Genomic DNA, 9,459 nt, shown 5'->3' with positions numbered 1-9,459 from the left:
CGTTGAAACGAGGCGAGCGTCGAGGGAACCGTGGGGAACGATGGGGAAGCGACGTTGCGCCATCCGGCCTCCTCTTGCGGTGGGAGAACGAATACTCTTGTGGCTCCGGCTGGCTCTGCACCCTCACAAACGGCACACCATACTCGATCGATTCGTTATCCTCTGGGTGCTCGACCTTTGACCTGTACGCCCACCACCTCCACCTGACTGTCGCCTCGGGAGAATCTGTCTGCTCCATCGCCAAGAGAAGATACTCGATGAACTCGGAGGACTGCGGCGTGACTGCCACCGAGGAGTACATGTACATCGCCGCCCTCATCGCCGCCGTCTCGCTCTTTCACATACATTGCCACATGGCCCGCACCGTCCTCGAAATCTCCCACTCATTATCAAACCAAGTAAGGATCTCCTTCAACCTGGCTAACTTTGCCTGGTCGCCGCCGGTGATCTGCCTGATTCGCTGCTGCATCCTCTCCATAGATGTCCTTCTGAGTGGTCCGGTGCTAGCTTTGGAAGATGGGAGGAGAGACCGTGGTCTTGCAATAGAGAAGAGGGAGAGGTCCGCCATCCTCTCCCTCGCCGTTCACATCGTCTCACAGGGCGGCTGTCTGCCGTCGAGGAATAGGAGGGGACTGCCCCCCCTCCCCAAGCCCAATAGTCGGGCAGGTTGTGAATTGTCAAGAGGAGTTTAGGGTTGTCAGTATTTGCAGGTTGTGAATTGTGTTTTGTGTTGTGTATTTTGAGAGTACTTTCATATATGAATGTCTTTAGAATTTCAGATTTGCAGTATTGAGCATATGAAGTATTTTATGAATTCTAGAGATCTATTTTTAGCACTTAAAAAATGTAGTTTCATAGGAGTATAAAAGTGCAGACAATGTGATTCTCAGAGAAGAAACTGCAAGTTTCAGTTTCAGATAATAAATCGCAAGTTCAGTTTCAGATAAGAAACTGCAACTTTCAGAGGCAGAGCATTTATATTAACACAGCCTTTTCAAACAGGGTTAACATCATGTTGGAAAATTTATTCATGGTCGAAAATGGAACTACCAGCTAGTTAACATCATGCTGATCAACATTAATGCATAGCACATCTTCATATGATGCACAGTCAAAATGCCCACACAATGTCGAGTGTGCGAAACACAGAGAAAACGAGGGACAAACTTTTGGCAAGTGTTGGACGTGGTGTGCGTAGATGACAATGGGGACCCACATGTCAATAAAGGCAGAGGCAAAAAAATTGGAGATATTTTCCCTGCACAGGTGAAATCGAACCCGGGCAGAACAGTTGTCGGGTAGTGTCACTTGGCCACTAGGCTAGTTCAGTAGTTTCATTAATAATAAGGCACTTCCTCAGGTGGTCGGATCCCCTCCTGCGCCTTTGTGTGCTCGCCGCGACGCCACTGTCTGCCGTTGTGAACATGCTGAACAAACGAGAGGAATATGGAGAGGACTGTACATGGAGAGGCGGACAGTCGGGACCCACCAGGTCTATGGCCGTATGCAAGCAAGTGCCTCATCGAAAAAATACTTCCTCCTAATGCTATACTGACATTGGGGCCCACGGGTTTGTCAACATAGTTACATTTTTTTAGGTTCTTCAACGTAGTTACTATAGGAGATAAATTCACAACAAAGCCGGGGAGCTGGCAGGTATCATTTATTATCACTGGGGCAGCAAGTATCAGCTGGGTTTTAGGCTGCCCCGTTTAGGCTTTCATTTTTAACATGTGCAGCCCACGACCTCGGATGGGAGGTCCATAGGCCGGTCAAGCCTATGGACCTCCCATCCGAGGTTTTATTTTTCCTGAATATCGGCAGCCCAATTTATGTATTTTTTTGAAGAAAATGCAGAGGTCTGTTCTATTTTTCTATATAAGAATAGGAACGCCAGGTCCAACTTCTGTTTCCCTTCTAACTATATTATATATATTTAAATTATTTTATATGTTATTATATGTTATTTTTATTGTCATCATATATTTAAAAGATACTTACATATGTAAGAAAACAATATCCCACATCTTATTAACTTATAAAAATATTTTCTTAACAATAAAATCCTGGATTGTTTTGGCATGAAAATCCTAGTGATTGTGTACAAAAGCTTGGTAAAATTTAAGGACGAATGTAATAATATCACTTATTATTTAAAAATATTTATAACAAAATGCTCAGTCCCTTTTTATTTTTTGATAACATTGCTGGCCCAACCCAACATTATAATTAGAATCAGCCCAGCAAAATCGTGTATTACGAGAAAGTGCAAATGGCCTATAATTTTTTAGGAAATAAAATAAATGGGCCGCATGGACGCTACATTATTTGTTCACCCAGCCCAGCTAATGGCTGTAATTCAAAAAAAAGATCAAATTGACTGTAAATTCTACCGCGCAAAAAAAGACTGTAAATTCTGAAAAATGGGTTGAATACGTGCCACATTTTTGGAGGCTGAAATGTGGGCCAATAGGTCGAAGCCAACGCAAGTTGTTGTCAATTTAGTCAACAAATGATTGTGACATGTTAGCCGTTGGATTTACATCCAACGACCGGCATCCATCTTCAATCTCTCGTCTTCTTCCTCCAGCGCCGCCGGGACCACCTCCCGCCTCCTGCTGCTAGCAGCTCTGCTTAGCACGCTTCGCTATGAAGCGCTACTCCACCGTTGGCCAGGCCATCCCTCCACCCCTCCACACCTCCTGTTCTTCTCCACCGACTGCCGAACCACACCGCACTAGAACCAGTTAACCCTCGTACACCTCTCCGTCTGCGACTCTACTCCCGTGTCTTCCCATCTCCGGCTCGTTTGCTGTCCGGGGCCTCGCCGTCGTCCACCACCTTGGATGCGCTCGGCGCGGCGTGGTCAACATGGTCAACGAACGACACCATCCGGAGTAGACTGTGCGTGGAGAGGCTGACAGCTGGGTCCACGGCCGCACACAAGGAAATGCCTCCTTATTACACGCAAAATATTGATTCCTCCACCTGACATCTGGGACCCACCGGAAGGGTCTCTGTATTTCGCGAAAAAAACGTGCCCCCCGCTGACAGGTCGGACCCACCATCTATCTTCGCACGCAAGGAAGTGCCTCCTTATTACGCACAAAAAATGAATACTCCCCCTGCCAGCTGGAACCCAGCATAGTGGGAGGCTGACTTGTGGGCCTATCAAGTTGACGGGGATGGAGGGCTTTGTCAACTTAGTCAATATGAACGATTCTAGCTCCTATTACCGTACGATGTTCATCCAACGGTCATAGTGCTTCTTCAACCTCTAGTCTTCTTGCTCTAGCCGTCCAAACCAGCGCCGGTCATGTTGCGTGCTCCTGCCTCCCATGGCCAGCTGTGATGCCGCGGAGGCCTCACCGCCCCCTACTACTCCCACCGCTGGCCAGGCAATCCCTCTACTCACACACACACCCTGTTATTCTGCGGCGACAGCAGCCTCACACCGCAGCCAAACCAGTGAACCCTCGTACTCCTCTTCGCATGGGCATCCACTGCTGCGTCTTCCCCGGCTCCGCGTCGTCCCCTTCCTAGGCCTCGCCGTCGTCCACCGCTGTGGTGCTTTCGGTGCGGCGTGGTCAATGTGGTCAACGACCGAATTCCATCGGAAGAGTACTGTACGTGGAGAGGCTAACAGCTGGGTCCACGGCAGCCACAAGGAAGTGCCTCCTTATCACGCGGAAAATAATTATTCCTCCACCTGATGGCAGGGACCCACCGGACGGGCCACCGTATTTCACGAAAAAAACGTTTCCCCCTGACTGCTGGGACCTACCAGCTACAACTTCGCACGCAAGGAAGTGCGTCCATATTATGGGCAAAAAAATGATTCGCCCCCTGACTGCTGGGACCCACCAGCTACATCTTCGTACGCAAGGAAGTGCGTCCGGGCAAAAAACGATTCGCCCCCCTGACTGTTGGGACCCACCAGCTACATCTTCGCACGCAAGGAATTGCCTGACAGTCGGGACCCACCTGGTCGAAGCGTACGTAGCATTGTCATTCTGGTCACGAACGTGTACGTACATATATACTGGTCGATGTAGAGGCGCGCACGTGTCGTAGTAGAGGCGCGCACGTAGCATGTACACGTATGTACAGCGGCCAGTGTGCAAGAAAGAAAATACGACCACGTATGTGTACATACGGGCGGGGTCTCGAACACCTACTCACGCATTCGTACGCCCAGGGCTCATGTACATGGCTGGGTCGGAACGGAGAAACCGCGTCATTGTCGTGTTCATGGGGAGGCAATGGAATGCATCGTGTTCATGGGGAGGCAACGGAATGCTCGTGTTCATCAGGAGGCAACGGAACGCGTGGGAGCCAACCGGCTTGGATGGAACATGCGATGGAAACGAGGCCTGGCGTACCGCAGAACGGAGGAAACAGTCTTGTGTTCGATCGGCCACGTTCGAAACGGGATCCTGTTCATCGGGAGGGGTCTGGCGTACCGCAAAACGGAGGAAACAGACCTCCTACAGTCGAAACGGGGGTCCTGTTGATCTGGAGGGGTGTGGCGTACCGCAAAATGGATGAAACGGACTTGTGTTGGAGCGCTACGGTCGAAACGGGGGTCCTGTTCATCGGGAGGGGTGTGGCGTACCGCAAAACGGGACTCCACGGGATACTGTTCATCTCCACCGTCGACCTCCTCCAGCCTCCACGGGCTACCGTCGACCTCCTCCAGTCTCCACGGGCTCTTGTTCATCCAGCCTCCACCGCGCGCTACTCCACCGGCTACTATTCAATCACCCCTCCACGGGCAACCCTCCACCATCTACTGTTCATCCAGCCCTCCACGTGGTCGTCCTGTTCATCCAGCCCTCCACACCACGAGGTCCTGTTCATCCAGCCCCAACCGGCTCGATCGATCGGGATCCTGTTCATCAAGAGGCAATGCCAGCGCTCACTGTTCATCCACCCCCTCCCCCCTGCAATGCTCACTGTTCATCCCAGAGGCAGCATCGATCGGCTTCAGTTAGCAGCAGTAGTGAAGGAATCACTCGATCGGGTTCAGTTAACAGTCATCAATCGATTGCTCGGGTTCAGTAACACGTAGCCTGCAGTGCAATCGCTCGGGTTCAGTTAGAGCCCAACGCCTCGCTCGGGTTCAGTTAGAGCCAATGCCTCGCACACATGCGTGTATGTGTATGAGAGAAATGTGCATCGCTCGGCCCCCGACCACCCACCGTAATCGGGAACTCCCCGAAATTTTCCTCGCCCTCGCTTCTACCACGGATTTTTTCTGTCATGGACGGCCCAAAGAATGTCATGCAGCTGCGTCACCGGCCCACCCTGGAAGAAAAGCCCATTTTCTGTCATGATTTTTTGTAATTGAAGTAGGAGCCCACCACATCTATGATGATACCGGGTTTTGTCACAATTATCGTCATAGAAGTGTCATAAGTATGACAGAAAAATTTTCGTCCGGCCCAAAATGTCACGGATGTGTCTTTTTTTGTAGTGGATATGCAATGAATCAAGAGCGACATGTATGGAAAATTATGAAAGTGGCTTTGCCACAAATACGATGTCAACTACATGATCATGCAAAAGCAATATGACAATGATGAAACGTGTCATGATGAACGGAATGGTGGAAGTTGCATGGCAATATATCTCGGAATGGCTATGGAAATGTCATAATAGGTAGGTATGGTGGCTGTTTTGAGGAAGATATAAGGAGGTTTATGTGTGATAGAGCGTATCGTATCACGGGGTTTGGATGCACTGGCGAAGTTTGCACCAACTCTCAAGGTGAGAAAGGGCAATGCACGGTACCAAAGAGGCTAGCAATGATGAAAAGTTAAGAGTGCGTATAATCCATGGACTCACATTAGTCATAAAGAACTCATATACTTACTGCAAAAGTTTTATTAGCCCTCGAAGCAAAGTACTACTACGCATGCTCCTAGGGGGGAGGTTGGTAGGAGTTAACCATCGCGCGCCCCCGACCTCCACACATAAGGAAGACAATCAAAAGAGCACCCCGTGCAACAAATTTGTTACACAACTTTTACCATACATGCATGCTACGGGGCTTGCCAACTTCAACACAAGTATTCCTCAATTTCATAATTACCCAACTAGCATGACTCTAATATCACCACCGCTATATCTCAAAACAATTATCAAGCATCAAATTGATCATAGCATCCAATTCACTTCCTATGATAGTTTTTATTATACCCAACTTGGATGGTCTAGGACCAATTTTATAACCATAGCAAATACCATGCTATTATAAAAGACTCTCAAAATAATATAAGTGAATCATGAGAGATCAACAATTTCTACAAAATAAAACCGCTATCGTGCTCTAAAAGATATAAGTGAAGTACTAGAGAAAAATTATCTAGCTCAAAAGATATAAGTGAAGCACATAGAGTATTCTAATAAATTCCAAATCATGTGTGTCTCTCCCAAAATGTATGTACAGCAAGGATGATTGTGGTAAACTAAAAAGCAAAGACCCATATCATACAAGATGCTCCAAGCAAAACACATATCATGTGATGAATAAAAATATAGCTCCAAGTAAAGTTACCGATAGAAGAAGACGAAAGAGGGGATGCCTTCTGGGGCATCCCCAAGCTTAGGCTTTTGGTTGTCCTTGGATTATCTTGGGGTGCCATGGACATCCCCAAGCTTAGGCTCTTGCCACTCCTTATTCCATAGTCCATCAAATCTTTACCCAAAACTTGAAAATTTCATGACACAAAACTCAACAGGAAATCTCATGAGCTCCATTAGAGCAAGAAAGAAAAACCACCACTTAAGGTACTGTAATGAACTCATTCTTTATTTATATTGGTGTTAAACCTACTGTATTACAGCTTCTCTATGGTTCATACCCCCCGATACTAGCCATAGATTCATCAAAATAAGCAAACAACACACGAAAAACAGAATCTGTCAAAAACAGAACAATCTGTAGCAATCTGTAACTTTCGAATACTTCTGGAACTCTAAAAATCCTACAAAAATAGGAAGTCCTAGTAAATTTGTCTATTGATCTACTGCAAAAGAATCAACTCAAATCCATGTTTCTGTGATTTATTATAATTATTCTCATGCGTGCAGAAGTTTCTGTTTTTCAGTAGAATCAAATTAACTATCACCCGAGATGATCCTATAGGTTCTACTTGGCACAAATAGTAATTAAAACATAAAACCACATCTAAAAAGAGGCCAGATGAATTATTTATTACTAAACAGAAGCAAAAAACAAGGAACAAAAATAAAATTGGGTTTCCTCCCAACAAGCACTATCGTTTAACGCCCCTAGCTAGGCATAAAAGCAAGGATAGATCTAAGTATTGTCATCTTTGGTATTCAATTCATAAGTAGCTCACGTAATAGATTCATAAGGTAATTTAATTTCCTTTCTAGGAAAGTGTTCCATGCCTTTCCTCAATGGAAATTGGAATCTAATATTTCCTTCCTTCATATCAATAATTGCACCAATCGTTCTAAGGAAAGGTCTACCAGGGATAATAGGACATGAAAGATTGCAATCTATATCAAGAATGATAAAATCTACGGGCACATAATTCCTATTTGCAACAATAAGAACATCATTAATCCTTCCCATAGGTTTCTTAATAGTGAAATCCGCAAGGTGCAAGTTTAAAGAGCAATCATCAAATTCATGGAAACCTAGCACATCACATAAAGTTTACGGAATCGTGGAAACACTAGCACCCAAATCAAACAAAGCATAGCATTCATGATCTTTAATTTTAATTTTAATAGTGGGTTCCCACTCATCATAAAGTTTTCTAGGTATAGAAACTTCCAATTCAAGTTTTTCTTCATAAGATTGCGTCAAGGCATCAACAATATGTTTGGTAAAAGCTTTATTTTGACTATAAGCATGAGGAGAATTCAACACAGATTGCAACAAGGAAATACAAGCTACTAAAGAACAATTATCATAATTAAATTTCTTGTAATCCAAAATAGTGGGTTCATTGCTAAGTAAAGTTTTGACCTCTCCAATCCCACTTTTACCAAATTTAGCATCAAGATCTAAAAACTCCGAATCATTAGGATGCCTTTTAACTAAAGTTGACTCATCTCCAGTCCCATCATTATCAAGATTCATATTGCAAAACAAAGATTTAATAGGTGACACATCAATAACTTTTAGATCTTCATCATTATTTTCATGGAAACTATAAGAACACGCTCTTACAAAGCAATCTTTCTTAGCACGCATCCTAGCGGTTCTTTCTTTGCACTCATCAATGGAAATTCTCATGGCCTTGAGAGACTCATTGATATCATGCTTAGGTGGAATAGATCTAAGTTTCAAAGAATCAACATCAAGAGAAAGTCTATCAATGTTTCTAGCCAATTCATCAACTTTAAGCAAATTTTTTTCAAGCAAAGCATTTAAATTCTTTTGAGATATCATAAATTCTTTAACACTATTCTCAAAATCAGATGACATCTTATTAAAATTTACATAAGAATTGTTGTATGAATTACCATAATTATTAGAGGAATTACTAGGAAATGGCCTAGGATTAAAGTTTCCTCTGTATGCGTTGTTACCAAAATTATTCCTACCAACAAAGTTCACATCCATAGATTCATTATTATTCTCAATCAAAGTAGACAAAGGCATATCATTGGGATCAATAGGAGCACTCTTAGTAGCAAATAATTTCATAAGTTCATCCATCTTTCCACTCAAAACATTAATCTCTTCTATCGCATGAACCTTTTTACTAGTAGATCTTTCGGTGTGCCATTGAGAATAATTAACCATAATATTATCAAGGAGTTTAGTAGCTTATCCTAAAGTGACTTCCATAAAAGTGCCTCCCGCGGCCGAATCTAAAATATTTCTAGAAGCAAAATTCAATCCGGCATAAATTTTTTGTATGATCATCCATAAATTCAAACCATGTGTAGGGAAATTGCGAATCATTAATTTCATTCTTTCCCAAGATTGGGCAACATGCTCATGATCAAGTTGTTTAAAATTCCTAATATCGTTTCTAAGAGATATGATCTTAGCGGGAGGAAAATACTTAGAGATAAAAGCATCTTTGCACTTATTCCATGAATCAATACTGTTATTAGGCAAAGACAAAAACCAAGTTTTAGCACGATCTCTAAGTGAAAACGGAAATAACTTCAATTTAACAATATCATTATCCGTATCTTTTTTCTTTTGCATATCGCACAAATCAACAAAGTTGTTTAGATGAGTAGCGGCATCTTCACTAGGAAGGCCGGAGAATTGATCTTTCATAACAAGATTCAACAAAGCAGCATTAATTTCACAAGATTCAACATTATTAAGAGGAGCAATCGGAGTGCTAAGGAAATCATTATTGTTAGTATTGGAAAAATCACACAATTTGGTATTATCTTGCGCCATCGTGACAAGCAATCCAACACACAAGCACACAAGAGGCAAGCGAAAAAGAGAGG

Source organism: Triticum aestivum, chromosome 6B (genome assembly GCF_018294505.1).
Source record: "Triticum aestivum cultivar Chinese Spring chromosome 6B, IWGSC CS RefSeq v2.1, whole genome shotgun sequence".
Lineage (NCBI taxonomy): Eukaryota > Viridiplantae > Streptophyta > Magnoliopsida > Poales > Poaceae > Triticum > Triticum aestivum.
Note: the sequence above shows the minus strand (reverse complement) of the source record.